This window comes from Balaenoptera ricei, chromosome 2 (genome assembly GCF_028023285.1).
Source record: "Balaenoptera ricei isolate mBalRic1 chromosome 2, mBalRic1.hap2, whole genome shotgun sequence".
Classification (NCBI taxonomy): domain Eukaryota; kingdom Metazoa; phylum Chordata; class Mammalia; order Artiodactyla; family Balaenopteridae; genus Balaenoptera; species Balaenoptera ricei.
The window spans coordinates 3,488,347-3,503,425 of record NC_082640.1 but is presented as its reverse complement, the minus strand read 5'-3'; positions in this window follow the sequence as shown (position 1 = coordinate 3,503,425).

The window sequence follows — 15,079 nt, the reverse complement described above, 5'->3', positions numbered from 1 at the left end:
TTTGTATTATTTTTTAAGATTCCACATATAAGTGATGTCATGTGATATTTGTCTTTCTCTGTATGACTTAGTTCACTTAGTATGATAATCTCTTGCTACAAATGACATTGTTTCATTCTTTTTTATGGCTGAGTAATATTCCATTGTGTATATGTACCACATCTTCTTTATCCATTCATCTGACGATGGACATTTAGGTTGCTTCCATGTCTTGGCAATTGTAAATAGTGCTTCTGTGAACATTGTGATGCATGTATCTTTTCATATTATAGTTTTCTCCAGATATATGCCCAGGAGTGGGATTGCTGGATCATATGGTAACTCTATTTTTACAAAGAACTAACTTTTAATTTCATTGATTTTTCTCTATTGTTCTCCTATTCTTTATGTCATTTATCTCTTCTCTAATCTTTATTGTTTCCTTGTTACTCTTAGCTTTGGGTTTAGGTCTTATTTTTCTAGTTTCTTAAGTTATAAAGTTAGTTTGTTGATTTGACATCTTTCTTGTTTTTAATATGTTTATAGCTATCAGTTTCCCTCTTAGCACCATTTTTCGCTGCATTCTGTAAGTTTTGGTCTATTGTGGGTTTATAAAAATAATTTAAACAAAATTAAAACTTACAGAAAAGTTGCAGTGCTTCCATATATTCTTTTAACATATTTTTACCAATTATTAGCATTTTGGCACATTCTTCTTTTTGAGGGTGTTATTGAAGTACAATTGACTTACAATATTATATTAGTTTCAGGTGTACAATGTAGTGGTTCAATATTTTTGTACATTACAAAATGAACACTGTGATAAGCCTAGTTTTCATCTGTCAGCATACGACATTATTTCAGTTGTAATTTCTTCTTTTTCATTTCTTATTTTATTGATTTGGGCCCTCTCTTTTTTTCTTGATGAGTCTGGCTAAAGGTTTATCAATTTTCTTTATTTTTCAAAGAACCAGCTCTTAGTCTCATTGATCTTTTCTATTGTTTTTTAAGTCTCTATTTCATTTATTTCTGCTCTGATCTTTATAATTTCTTTCCTCTTACTAACTTTGGGTTTTGTTTGTTCTTCTTTTTCTAGTTCCTTTTAGATATAAGGTTAGATTGTTTATTTGAGATTTTTCTTGTTCCCTTGTTTCCATCCTCTCATGTTCAGTCTGTGTGTTTCTTTAGATTTAATATGAGTTTCCTGAGTGCAGCGTATTATTTGGGTCTTGTGTTTTTGTTTTTTGTCCGTTCAGCCACTCCATGTGTTTTGATTGGAGCATTTAGCCTATTTACATTTAAAGTAATCATTGATGGGCAGGTACTTATTGCCAGTTTGTGAACTGTTTTCAGGTTGTTTTTGTAGTTCTTTTTCGTTCCTGTGTTTTAATTTTGTTCTCTTTCCTTGTGATTTGATGACTGTCATCAGTGTTATGTTTGGATTCCTTTCTCAATTTTATTTTTGTGTATTTATTATAGATCATTTGTTTAAAGTTCATATTAAGTTCATACATTTACATGTATAGTATAGTTTCGCTATATATTATATATAGCATATATGATTATTATATATATTGCTTACTTTATATATATATATATATAATAAGTTGCTGATCTCTTAAGTTTGAATGCATTCCAACAACTCTGCATTTTTTACTCTCCTCTCACCATGTTTAATGTTTTTAACATCATATTTTACAACTTTTTGTTTTGTGGACCCCTTAACTACTTATTGTGAATATAGGTGATTTTACTAGTTTTGTCTTTAAACCTTCTGCTATCTTTATAAGTGGTTGATTTACTACCTTTACTTTATGTTTGCCTTTTCCAGTGAGGTTTTTGTTTTTATGATTTTCACATTCTAGTTGTGGTCTTTCTTTTTTGCTTAGAGAAGTCCTTTTAATGTTTCTAGTAAAGCCAGTTTTAGTGGTGCTGAACTCTTCAAGCTTTTGCTTGTCTGTAAAACTCTTGATCTCTCCTTTAAACCAGAATGATAGCCTTGCCAGGGAATGTATTCTTGGTTGTAGGTTTTCTCCTTACATCCCTTGAACTTATCATGCCACTCCTTTCTGTCCTGAAAAGTCAGCTTATAGTCTATGGGAGTTCCTTTGTACATAACTATTTCCTTCTCTCTTGCTGTTTTTAAGGTTTTCTCTTTTTCTTTAATTTTGCCATTTTAAATATAATATGTCTTGGTGTGGACTTCTTTGGTTATCTTGTTGGGCATTCTCTTTGCTTCTTGAACCTGTCTGTTTCCTTTCCCAGGTTAGGGAATTTTTCAGCTATTGTTTCTTTAAATATGTTCTCTGCCTCTTTCTCTGTCTCTTCTCCTTCTGAGACCCCTGTAATGTCAATGTTAGTATGCTGGATTTTGTCACAGAGAGCTCTTAAATTATTCTCATTAAAAAAAAATTTTATTGGAGTATAGTTGATTTACAATGTCATGTTAGTTTCAGGTGTACAGCAAAGTGATTCGGTGTTACATTATATATATATTCATTCTTTTTCATATTCTTTACCCATATAGGTTATTACAGAATATTGAGTAGAGTTCCCTGTGCTATACAGTAGGTCCTTGTTGGTTATCTATTTTATATATATTAGTGTGTGTATGTTAATCACAAGCTCCTAATTTATCCCTCCCCACCACGTTTCCCCTTTGGTTTGTTTGGTTTGTTTTTGAAATCCGTGAGTCTGTTTCTGTTTTGTAAATAAGTTCATTTGTATAATTTTTAAGAATTAGATTCCATATAAGTGATGTCATATGATATTTGTTTTTGTCTGACTTCACTTAGTATGATAATCTCTAGGTCCATCCATGTTGCTGCAAATGGCATTATTTCATTCATTTTAATGGCTGAGTAACATTCCACTGTATATATGTACCACATCTCCTTTATCCATTCGTCTGTCATGGACACTTAGGTTGCTTCCATGTCTTGGCTGTTGTAAATGGTGCTGCAATGAACATTGTGGTGTGTGTATCCTTTTGAAGTATGGTTTTCTCCAGGAGTGGGATTGCTGGATCATATGGTAACTCTATTTTTAGTCTTTTAAGGAACCACCATACTGTTCTCCATAGTGGTTGTACCAGTTTACATTCCCTCCAACAGTGCAAGAGGGTTCCTTTCTCCACACCCTCTCCAGCATTTATTGTTTGTAGATTTTTTGATGATGGTCATTCTGACTGGTGTGAGGTGATACCTCATTGTAGTTTTGATTTGAATTTCTCTAATGATTAGTGATGTTGAGCATTCTTTCATGTGTTTGTTGGCAATCTGTATATCTTCTTTGGAGAAATGTATATTTAGGTCTGCCCATTTTTGGATTGGGTTGTTTGTTTTTTTGATATTCAGCTGCATGACCTGCTTGTAAATTTTGGAGATTAATCCTTTGTCAGTTGCTTCATTTGCAAATATTTTCTCCCATTCTGAGGGTTGTCTTTTTGTCTTGCTTATGGTTTCCTTTGCTGTGCAAAAGTAAGTTTAATTAATTCCCATTTGTTTGTTTATATTTTTATTTCTGTTACTCTAGGAGGTGGGTCAAAAAAGATCTTGCTGTGGTTTATGTCATGGAGTGTTCTGCCTATGTTTTCTTCTAAGAGTTTTATAGTGTCTGGCCTTACATTTAGGTCTTTAATCCATTTTGAGTTTATTTTTGTGTATGGTGTTAGAGAGTGTTCTAATTTCATTCTGTTACATGTAGCTGTCCAGTTTTCCCAGCACCACTTACTGAAGAGGCTGTCTTTTCTCCATTGTATCCTACTTTGTCATAGAAACTATCCTCATTTTTTAAAATTCTTTTTTTCTTTTTTCTGTTCAGCTTGGGTGATTCCCACTACTATCTTCCAGTTCATTGGTCCGTTCCCCTGTGTCATCTAATCTACTGTTGATTCCTTCTGTTGTACTTTTTTATTTCAATTATTGTGTTCTTTAGCTCTGTTTGGTTCTTCTTTATACTTTCTTTTTTAAACTTCTCACTGTGTTCATCCATTCTTCTCCTGAGTTCATTGAGCATCTTTGTGATCGTTACCTTGAACTCTTTGTCAGGTAGATTGCTTATCTCCACTTCACTTAGTTCTTCTTCTCATTTTTGTCTTGTTCCTTCATTTGGAACATACTCCTCTGTCTCCTCATTTTGCCTAATTCTGTGTTTATTTCTGTGTATTTGTAATCCAGTTACGTTTCCTAATCTAGAAGAAATTGCCTTATGTAGAAGACGTTCTGTGGGGCCCAGCAGCTCACTCCCCTCTGGTCACCTCACGTAGGCTGTGTAGACTATTATGTTGTGGTTGGTTTGACTACGGTGGGCACACTGGTCGGTGGGCCTGATCCCTGGCCCAGTTGGCTGCATGGCCCTAGCTCATGTGGAGGCTTTTGGCCTGCTGTTAGGTGGGGTGGGGTCCTGGCACAGCCGGTTGCATGGCATGGTGGGGGCAGAGTCGGTGCTGGCCTGCTGGTTGGTGGAGCCTAATCCTTGGGCGGCTGGCTGCCAGTCCTGAGGGGTCCTGGGACGGATGCCAGCCCACGGGTGGGTGTCCTGGGGCTGATGTCAGTCTGCTGGTGGGTGGGTAAGCCCCTGCTGCTAATAGGCTAGAAGGAGGATTCCAAAATGGTGCTTGTTAACACCAGTGTCCTGGTGGTAGAACGAGCCCCCCAAAATGGCTGCTGCCAGTGTCTGTGTCCCCAAGGGGCATCAGTTGCCTTCTGCCTCTCCATGATCAACAAGTGGGTTTGACGCAGACTCCCTTCAGATTACTGCCTCTGTGCTGGGACTTGCATTGTGTGAGATTTACTGTGTGCCCTTTAAGAGTCTCTGTTTCCTAGATTCCTCTGGCTCTCCCATGCACAAGCCCTGTTGCCTTTCAAAGCCACACATTCTGGAACCTTGTTTTCCCGGTGCAGGACCTCCAGGCTGGGAAGCCTGATGTGGGGCTCAGACCCCTCACTCTTTGGGAAGAACCTCTGCAGTTGTGATTATCCTCCCATTTGTGGGTTGCCTACCTGGGGGGTGTGGGTCAGATCATCGTGTATCTCTGCCATCCCTAACCATCTCATTGTGGTTGCTTCTTTGTATCTTTAGTTGTGGAAAGTCTTTTCTGCTGGTCTTCAGGTTGTTCTCATAGATAGTTGCTCTGGAAATAGTTGTAATTTTCACATGCTCGTGGGAGGAGGTGAGCTCAGGGTCTTCCTACTCCATCATCTTGGCCACACCTCCATCGTGTTCTCATTTTTACTCATTTCTGAGTATTTTCTAATTTCCTTTGTGATTTCTTTTATTTTGATCCATTAGTTGTTTAAGAGTATATTGCTTAATTTCTAAAATTTTGTGAGTTTTCCAAATTTTTTGTTACTGATTTCTAACTTTCATCCTGTTGTGGTTACAGAAGATCCTTTGTATAATATCTATATTTTAAAATGTATTGAGACTTAACTTGTGGCCTAACATATGGTGTATCCTGGAGAATGTCCTATGTGCACCTGAGAAAAATATGTATTTTGTTGTTGGGTAGAGTGTTCTGTATATGTCTCTTAGACTAGTTGGTTTATTGTGTTGTCTTCTATTTCCTTACTTATCTTCTGTCTGGTTATTTTATCCACTATTGAGAGTAGAGTATTGAAGTCTCCAACTATTATTATGGAGCTCTCTATTTCTTCCTCAGTTCTGTCAGTTTTTGCTTCATTTATTTTGATGGGCTATCATTTGGTATATAAATGTTGATAATTGCTATACCTTCTTGCTGTATTAAACGTTTTATAATATGTAATGTCCTTCTTTGTCTCTTATAAGCTTTTATGATTTAAAGTCTATTTTGTCTGATATTACTATAGCCATATCCCCTGCTCCCTTTGGGTTACTGTTTGCACATAATATCCTTTTCCATCTTTTCACTTTCAACCTGTTTGTGTCTTTGGATCTCAAATGATTATCTTGTAGACAGCATATAGTTGGAGCATGTGTTTTTATACACATGCCAATATCTGTTTCTTGATTTGTGAATTTAATCCATTTACATTTAAAATAATTACTTATGAGGAGGGGCTTACTTCTGTCATTGTTTTCTATATGCTTTATAGCTTCCCCGCCCAATTTGCTACGTTCTTGTCATCTTCTGTGTTTAGTTGATTTTTTGTAGTGAAATGTTTAAATTCCTTTCTCATTTCCTTTTATGTATATTCTATAGCTATTTTCTTTGTGGTTACCATGGGGATTACATTTAACATTCTAAAGTTGTACCAACTTAACTTTATTAACATACAAACACTGCTCCTTTACAGCTCTGTCCCCACCTTTTTTGGTTGTTGATGTCACAGAATTACATGTTTATACATTGTATGCCCCCAAACATAAACTGATAATTATTTTAAATGCATTAGTCCTTTATATTATGTAGAAAACAAGATTTGGAGTTACAAACCAAAGTTGCAGTAATATTAGCTTTTACACTAATAATTTTTTCTTTAAATGTGTTAATTTCTTAAACCATGTAGAAAATGAAAAGTGCAGTAACAAATCATTGTTACATTAATACTAGCTTTTATAATTTCCCATCTGTTACTTTTATTGAGATATTCATTTCTCCACGCAGCTTCAAGTTACCACGTAGTGTCCTTTCATTTCACCTTACAGGACTCCCTTGAGCATTTATTGCAGGGCAGGTCTAATGGTGAAGAACTCCCTCAGCTTTTGTTTATCTGGGAATGTCTTAATGTCTTCTTCATTTTTTTTTTTTAATATTTTATTTATTTATTTATTTATTTATTTATGGCTGTGTTGGGTCTTCGTTTCTGTGCGAGGGCTTTCTCCAGTTGCGGCAAGTGGGGGCCATTCTTCATCGCGGTGCGCGGGCCTCTCACTATCGCGGCCTCTCTTGTTGCGGAGCACAGGCTCCAGACGCGCAGGCTCAGTAATTGTGGCTCACGGGCCCAGTCGCTCCGCGGCATGTGGGATCCTCCCAGACCAGGGCTCGAACCCGTGTCTCCTGCATTGGCAGGCAGATTCTCAACCACTGCGCCACCAGGGAAGCCCCTTTTTCATTTTTAAAGACAGTTTTTCAGGGTGTAGGATTCTTCGTTGACAGTTTTTTCTTTTAGCACTTTGAATATATCAGCCCACTGTCTTCTGTCCTGTAAAGCTTCTGATGAGAAATCTCCTGATAATCTTATTGAGGGTCCCTTGTATGTGATGATTTGCTTCTTTCTACATGCTTTCAAGATTCTTCCTTCGTCTTTGTTTTTTGATAGATTGATTATGTGTCTTGGTGTAGGTCTCTCTGAGTTCATCTTACTTGGAGATTACTGACCATCTTGGATGTTTATACTCATGTCTTTCATCAAGTTTGGGAAGTTTTCAGCCATTATTTCTTCAACTGTTCTCTCTGCCCCTTCCCTCTCTTCTCCTTCTGGGATTCCCATGATGCATATTATGTTGGTCCACTTGGTGGTATGCCACAGGTCCCTTAGGCTCTGTTCACCTTTCTTCAATCTTGTTTCTTTCTGTTCTACAGACTTGAAAATTTCTGTTGCCCTATCTTCAAGTTTGCTAATTCTTTCTTCTGCCTGCTCAAATCTGTTTTTGAGTGCCCCTAGTGAATTTTTAAATTTGTTATTGTTCTTTTCAGCTCCAGAATTTCTTTTTGGTTTCTTTTTAGGTTTTCTATATTAATATTTCCATTTTGTTCACAGTTTATTTTCTTGGCTTTCTCCACATCACCCTTTAATTCTTTGAGCATCTTTAAGACAGTTGTTTTAACATCTCTGTCTAGTAGATTTGCCATCAGGTCTTTTTCAGGGACGGTTATGTTGATTTATTTTTTCTTTTGAATGAGCCACACGTTCCTGTTTCTATGCCTTGTGATTTTTGCTGTTGTCATTGTTGTCAAATACTAGACATTTGAATCTAATGATGTAGTAACTCTGGAAATCAGCTTCTCCCCTTTCCCCAGGGTTTGCTCTTTGTTATTGTTTTATTTTTATAATCTGTCTCTGAGCCAGGGATTGGTCTGAGGTGTAAACTTAAGGTTTTTTTTTTTTTTTTTTTTTTTAAGATATATTGATTGATTGATTGCTATGTTGGGTCTTCGTTTCTGCGTGAGGGCTTTCTCCAGTTGCGGCAAGCGGGGGCCACTCTTCATGGCGGTGCGTGGGCCTCTCACTATCGCGGCCTTTTTCTTGTTGCGGAGCACAGGCTCCAGACGCGCAGGCTCAGCAGTTGTGGCTCACGGGCCCAGTTGCTCCACGGCATGTGGGATCTTCCCAGACCAGGGCTCAAACCCGCGTCCCCTGCATTGGCAGGCAGACTCTCAACCACTGCGCCACCAGGGAAGCCCAAACTTAAGGTTTTTCTCAAGTCTTTTCTGAGCCTTGTCCTGGGCACGTGCAGCCACTTTCTAATTTTCCCCATATATTAGTTGTTTTTGAATGTCCTAATGTCTGGCTCCTAAAGTGAAAAATGAATGGGGGATGGAAGTCACTTCATCTGGAAGGAGAGGGGCTTGTGACAGTTGGGGGAGGAGTAACAACAATGGCTGCCGCCTCTGTGATCAGAAGCAGGAATCAGTGAACAGAGCACAGGTGTCTGCTGTTTGGAGCACAGGGTCCTTTGTGCCCACCCTGGATCCTGCACACTGTGTGCAAGATACTCCAGCAACATGTGTGCAGATGCCTTTCACAGGCTGGGGTTGGGGGATAGGTAGCTGCTCCTGGTGACCAAAAATTAACTTTGGAAATTGACCAAAATTAGCTTCAATTTACTGTCCAAGTTTTCCCTTGGACACTAGTGTCCAGGGTACCAAAATAGTTACATCAGACATATTCTGCCTAGGTAATTGTTGTCTAGGTGGGGAGACAGAGCCTGGTGCTGCCTACTCAACCATCTTCCCACAATCCTTCCCCAATATGTACATTTTTATTATACCACAGGGCCTACCTCATAGTGTCATTATGAGGATTAAACAGTTTATAAGTATAATACAAGTATCCCAGTGTCTGACATAAAGTAAGTGCTCAGTAAATATGAGCTACTAATTATATTAGGGGAAATTAAGGTGTAACTGCTAAGGAATTTGGCTTTTACTCCATAGGCAGTGGTCACACATGAACAGGGAGCTATAATCAGAGCTGTACTTAAGGAAAATTAATGGGCAGTACGTGAAGATGAATAGTTAGGAGAGAAACTCTTCTATTTATTAACCACCTACTATGTGTGCATATGCTTGAAACATTTGTACACATTTTCTCATTTAATCCTCACGAGGGAGCATATTAAATACATTTTATAAACGAAGAACCTGAGAAGTGACTCCTAACATTCTGAGATTTAAACCTAGGTCTATCTGAGTGGAAGAAATAAGTATTATTTATCGGAATAAGTATTATCAAACACAAAACAAAATAACAAGTGTTGGCAAGGACATGGAGAAATTGAAATGCTTGTGCTTTGCTGGTGGAATATAAACTGGTGTACCACTGTGGAAGACAGTTTGGTAGCTACTCAAAAAGTTTAGTTTAGAATTGCCATTTGATCCAGCAATTCCACTTCTAGGTATACACCCAAAAGAATTGAAAGCAGGAGCTCAAAGAGATATTTGCAAGTCAGTGTTCACAGGGGCATTATTCACAGTAGCCAGAAGGCGGAAACAACTCGATGTCTATCAATAGATGAGTGGATACACAAGATGTAACATATACATACAGTGGACTATTATTTAGCCTTGAAAAGGAATGGAGTTCTGATACATACTACAGCATAGATGAACCTTGAGGGCTTTATGCTAAGTGAAACAAGCCAGACACAAAAGGACAAACACTGTGTGATTCCACTCATATGAAGTATGTAGACCAGTTCATAGAGATGGAAAATATAACAGAGTATAATAGAGGTTAAAGAGGCTGGGGACAGGGAGGGATGAGGAGTTTTGGGTACAGAGTTTCTGTTTGTGATGATGAAAAATGGATAGTGGTGGTGGTTGTACAACATTGTGAATGTACTTAATGCCAGTGAATTGTACACTTAAATATGGTTAAAATGGTAAACTTTATATTGTATATATTTTACCACAGTAAAAAAGAATATACAAGCCCCAAAGTAATAATAATAGAACATAGCGTTTTCTGAAGCTCCAGATGATTTTTTAAAAATTCTAACTTGAATATGTCTGCATTTAAGAGATAGTCCCCTTCCCACCTTCTAGTACTCTAAGACTGAAAGAAGAAACCTAATCCAATAATAGAAATACTGAGTTACTGCAACACAACTCAAATATTTACTTAGAACACAAGGACAGCACTTACTACCTGTTGTTTTGATCTTTTAATTAATAAAGGAAATGGAGGTTGTGTGAGATTGGCATCAAAAAGGATAATTTTTACAGTTTTTACAAAGGTGTATACCTGTGTGGCCACCACGCTTCATGTTATACTTTGCATATCTGCTTTTCAGATTCATCCATGTTGTTATATGTTACTTATTGCTTATGTGTTACTTATTCCCGTGTATGGAAATTCTGCAGTTTGTTTATTTGTTCCCTGGTTGATAGATATTTGGGTTATCTCCAGTTTGGCTATTATGACTAAAACTGCTATGAACATTTTAATACAGTTTTTGAGTGGACATATGTTTTCATTTATCTTGGGTAAATACCAAGGAGTGGGCTTTCAAGGTTGTATATTAAGAATGTGTTTAACTTTGTAAGACACCAACAAACTATTTTCTAAAGTGGTTGTACTGTTTTAAATTCCCACCAGCAATGTGTGAGAGTTCCAGTTGCTCTATAGCCTGCGCAGTATTTGGTATTACTGATAGTCTTAAATTCTGGCCATTCTCTTGGGTGTGTAGTGGTAGCACATTGTGGCTTTACTTTGCCTCCCCTAATGCCTGATGATGTTGATCATCTTTCCATGTGCTCACTTCCCATTCGTATGTCTTCTTTGGTAAAGTATCTGTTCAAATCTTTTGTCCAATAAAAAAAAATTGGGCTGTCTTATTAATGTATATACATATATTTTAATAGTTTTGTTGAGATATAATTCACACGCCATAAAGCAACCCCCTTAAAATGTACAATTTTATGGTTTTTGTATATTCACAGAGTTATGCAAATATCACCACAATCTAATTTGGAACTTCGACTGTCCCCAAAAGAAACCCATACCTGTCAGCAGTCAGTAGGCATTCTCTCCCCACCCCCAGCCCTAATCTACTTCCTGTCTCTTTAGATTTGCCTATTTTGGATATTTCATATGATGGAGTAACAATATTTTATCTTTTGTGACTAGCTTCTTTCACTTAGTGTAAGGTCTTCAAGGTCCATCCATGTTGTAGCATGCGTCAGTACTTCATTCCTTTTTACTATGAAATAATATTCCGTTGTATGGATATACCACATTTATCTATTCATTAGTTGATTGACATTAGGACTGTTTCCACTTTCTAGCTATTATAAGTAATGCTGCTATGAACATTGTGTACAGGTTTTTGTGTAGACACATTTTCATTTCTCGGCTATATAGATATATGTGTGCAAATATTTTCTCCCTCTTGAAGAAGTCTGTGTCTTCCCTCTTGATTTTCTTGACAGTATCTTTTGGAGAGCAAAATTTTAAAGTGTTCATAAATTTCAATTCATCAATTCTTTTCCTCTATGACTCATTCATCCTTTTTGTATCTTATCTAGGAAATCTTTGCCTAATCGAAGGTCACAAAGAATTTATGTTTTCTTCCAAAAGACTTACAATTTTAGCTCTTATATTTAAGTATGCAATCCATTTTGAAACAATCTCTATGTATGGTGTGACGTAAGGATCGAGTTCATTTTCCTGCATATGAATATCTATCAGCAGTACATTTTAAAAGATGATCATTTAACCATTGGATTATCTTGGCACCTTTGGCAAAAATCAGTTGACTATGAATATGTGGATCTCCTCCTAACTCTTAATTCTGTATTCTTGATCTATATGTCCATTCTTATACAACCCTGTATTGTCCATTCAATACAACCCTGTATTGACTACTGTAGCTTTATAGTAACACTAGAAATCAGGTAGTCTAAGTCCTCCAACTTTATTCTTTTCCAAAATTCTTTTGCTTACTTGAAGTCTTTTGCATTTCCATATAAATATTGAATAAGCCTGTCAGTTTCTACAAGTATGTGGCTGCAATTTTCACTGGAATTGTGTTGAATCAATAGATAAATTTGGGGAGGATAGGGACTTCCCTGGTGGCGCAGTGGTTAAGAATCTGCCTGCCAATGCAGGGGACACGAGTTTGATCCCTGGTCTGGGAAGATCCCACATGCCGCGGAGCAGCTAAGCCCGTGAGCCACAACTACTGAGCCCGTGTGCCATAACTACTGAAACCCACGTGCCTAGAGCCCGTGCTCTGCAACAAGAGAAGCCACAACGAGAAGCCCATGCACTGCAGCGAAGAGTAGCCCCCACTCGTTGCAACTAGAGAAAGCCCACACACAGCAACGAAGACCCAACAGGCAAAAATAAATAAATAAAATAAATAAATTTAAAAAAAATTTTAAAAATATATAAATTTGGGGAGGATTGACACAGCAATGACATTGAATCTTCTGATCAATAAACATGGAATATCTTTTCATTTTCATTGCACCTTTAATTTCTTTCAGCTGTGTTTTGTATTTTTCAGTGCCTAGGTTTTGCCCGTATTTTGCTAAATTATCCCTAAATATTTCATACATTAAAAAATTAAATTTCCATTTTACCCCTACTGTAAGAATATGATAGATGTTTGCATAATGACCTTATATCCTGTAACCTTGCTCTCACCTTTTCTAGTTGCTTTTTTGTAAATTCCTTTTTTTCGACATAGACAACCAAGCTGTCTGCAAATAAAAAGTTTTACTTCTTTTTTTTCCCCGATCTGTATGCCTTTCATTTTTCTTGTCATGTTGCACCTGGTGGGACCTCCCGTACAATGCTTAATAAAAGGGTGAGAGCAGACGTTATTGCCTTATTCATAATTTTAGGAGGAAAGCATTTAATTTTTCAAAATTATTATATTAACTATGGGGTTTTTTTGCAGGTGCCCTCTATCAGGTTGAGGAAACCCCCTTCTATTCCTAGATTGCCGAGAACTTGTATGACTTGGTGTAGAATTTAGTCAGATGCTTCTTGTACACCTATTAAGATGATACATAGTTTTTCTTTTTGCTCTGTAAATATGATGTAAATATGTAAAAACTATGTAAATTTTTGGTTTACAAGGTGGTTTTTGAATGCAAAAACAACCTTGCAGTCCTGGGATAAATTCCACTTGGTTGTAATTTACTTTCCTTTTGATAAATTATTCAAAATGATTTCCTAATATCTTGTCAAGGATTTTTGCATCTACATCCAGGGAGCTATTAGTGTGTAGTTTTTGTTTCTTGTAATATCATTGTCTGGTTTTCCTATCAGGTTAATGCTGCTGCACAGACTAAGGCGGGAAGTGTTTTCCTCTTTTATTTTCTGGATGAGTTTGTGTAGAATTGGTACAATAACTTCTGTAAATTTTTGGAAGAATTCACCAGTGAAGCCATCTGGGCTTGGAGTCTTCTTTGTGGGAAGATTTTTGTGATTGGACTAATCAGGTTATCTATTTCTCCTTTAGTGAGTTTTGGTATTTTGGACGTGACATTGTCATCAAAGTTGTCAAATTCATTGGCATAAAGTTTGTAATACTTCCTTTTCATCCTTTTACCCTGTAGAATCTGCAAGAAGATCTTCTCTCTCGTTCTTGGTGATTTGTCTCCATTTTTTAATTCTTTGATCTATCTGGTTAGAGGTTTATCAATTGTATTAATTTTTTCAAAGAATCAGATTCTGATTTCATTGATTTACTCAATTGTTTTTGTTTTCTATGCCATTGACTTCTGTCTTTTATTATTGCCTCCTTTCTGCTTGGTTTGGGTTTAATTTTATTCTTTTTCTGATTTCTTAAGGTGGAAGCTTAGATGACTGCACCTTCTATTCTTTTCTAATAAAAGTGTTTGTTATAAATTTTCTTAACATGCACTGCTTTTACTGCACACTGCAACTTCTGATGTTGCATTTTCATTTTTACTTAGTTCTTCATAATTTATAACGGTCATATTTTACTTAGAAATGTGTTGTCTAATTTCCAGTAGTTTTGCAGAGGGGGGTGGATTTTCCAGATGTATCTGTTACTGATTTCTAGTTTAATTATTTTGTAGTCAGAGAAAAACCACTTTGTTTGCAATTCTTTTGAATTTGAGGGTTGTTTTATGGCCCATAAGATGGTTTCTCTTCATGAATGTCCCATGTGTTGTTGGGAAAAAATGTGTATTGTTGAGTGGAATGTATTTGTTCACTAGAACAGAGGAATTTATGCTTTTTTTTAGGTTCAGAAGACAAAGACCATATTGTGGTTGTTCTAACTGATCCTAAGAGATCTGTTCTGAGTTTACATTTTCACGTTTTCAAGGCTAATTTTAAGTTTGCACACAGATTTGAAAAACCCTTGCCCTTGCTTTTCTTTTTCACCATGTTATAAACTGTATATTGGTCTTGCTGACATTTTCTACTCATGTTACTTAAGGCCAGGATTGAGTTTAAATGTAGATGGTGTAAGTGAGATGTGAGGCAGGCTAGTTAAGGGCATGGCTCTGAGAGTCGGGTGGACCCATGTTCCAGTCTTTATTCTGCTACTTAATATGTCTGTGTTCATGGGCACATGGTCTTTCAATCTTGCAAGGCTTTTGTGAAATCAGCTTTGACAACAGCAGTGAAGCACCTGTGCATGGTACAAGTCAGGGACAAATGACACTCTTGCTGTTACGGGACCTGGGGGAGTCATGGGAAGCAGCCACACGGTTTCACTGTCAGAACGTGTCTGATGAACCTGGAGGCCTTTGTTAGCCATTTATTTACCCACATGTGTCGAGCACTTGCCTTCTCTGAGCTGCTCCTCAGAGTGACTGTAGTACGCATGTCTCCTAAGAAGGGTTATTTATTCTTATTTTCTAACCCTATACAATGAATTTGTTTATTGGGTAGCTCTTCTCAGTGATGGAAGAAATGAGGCACCATGCTGATAACGATCACCTAGGAACGTGAGGCCATGAGAAGGG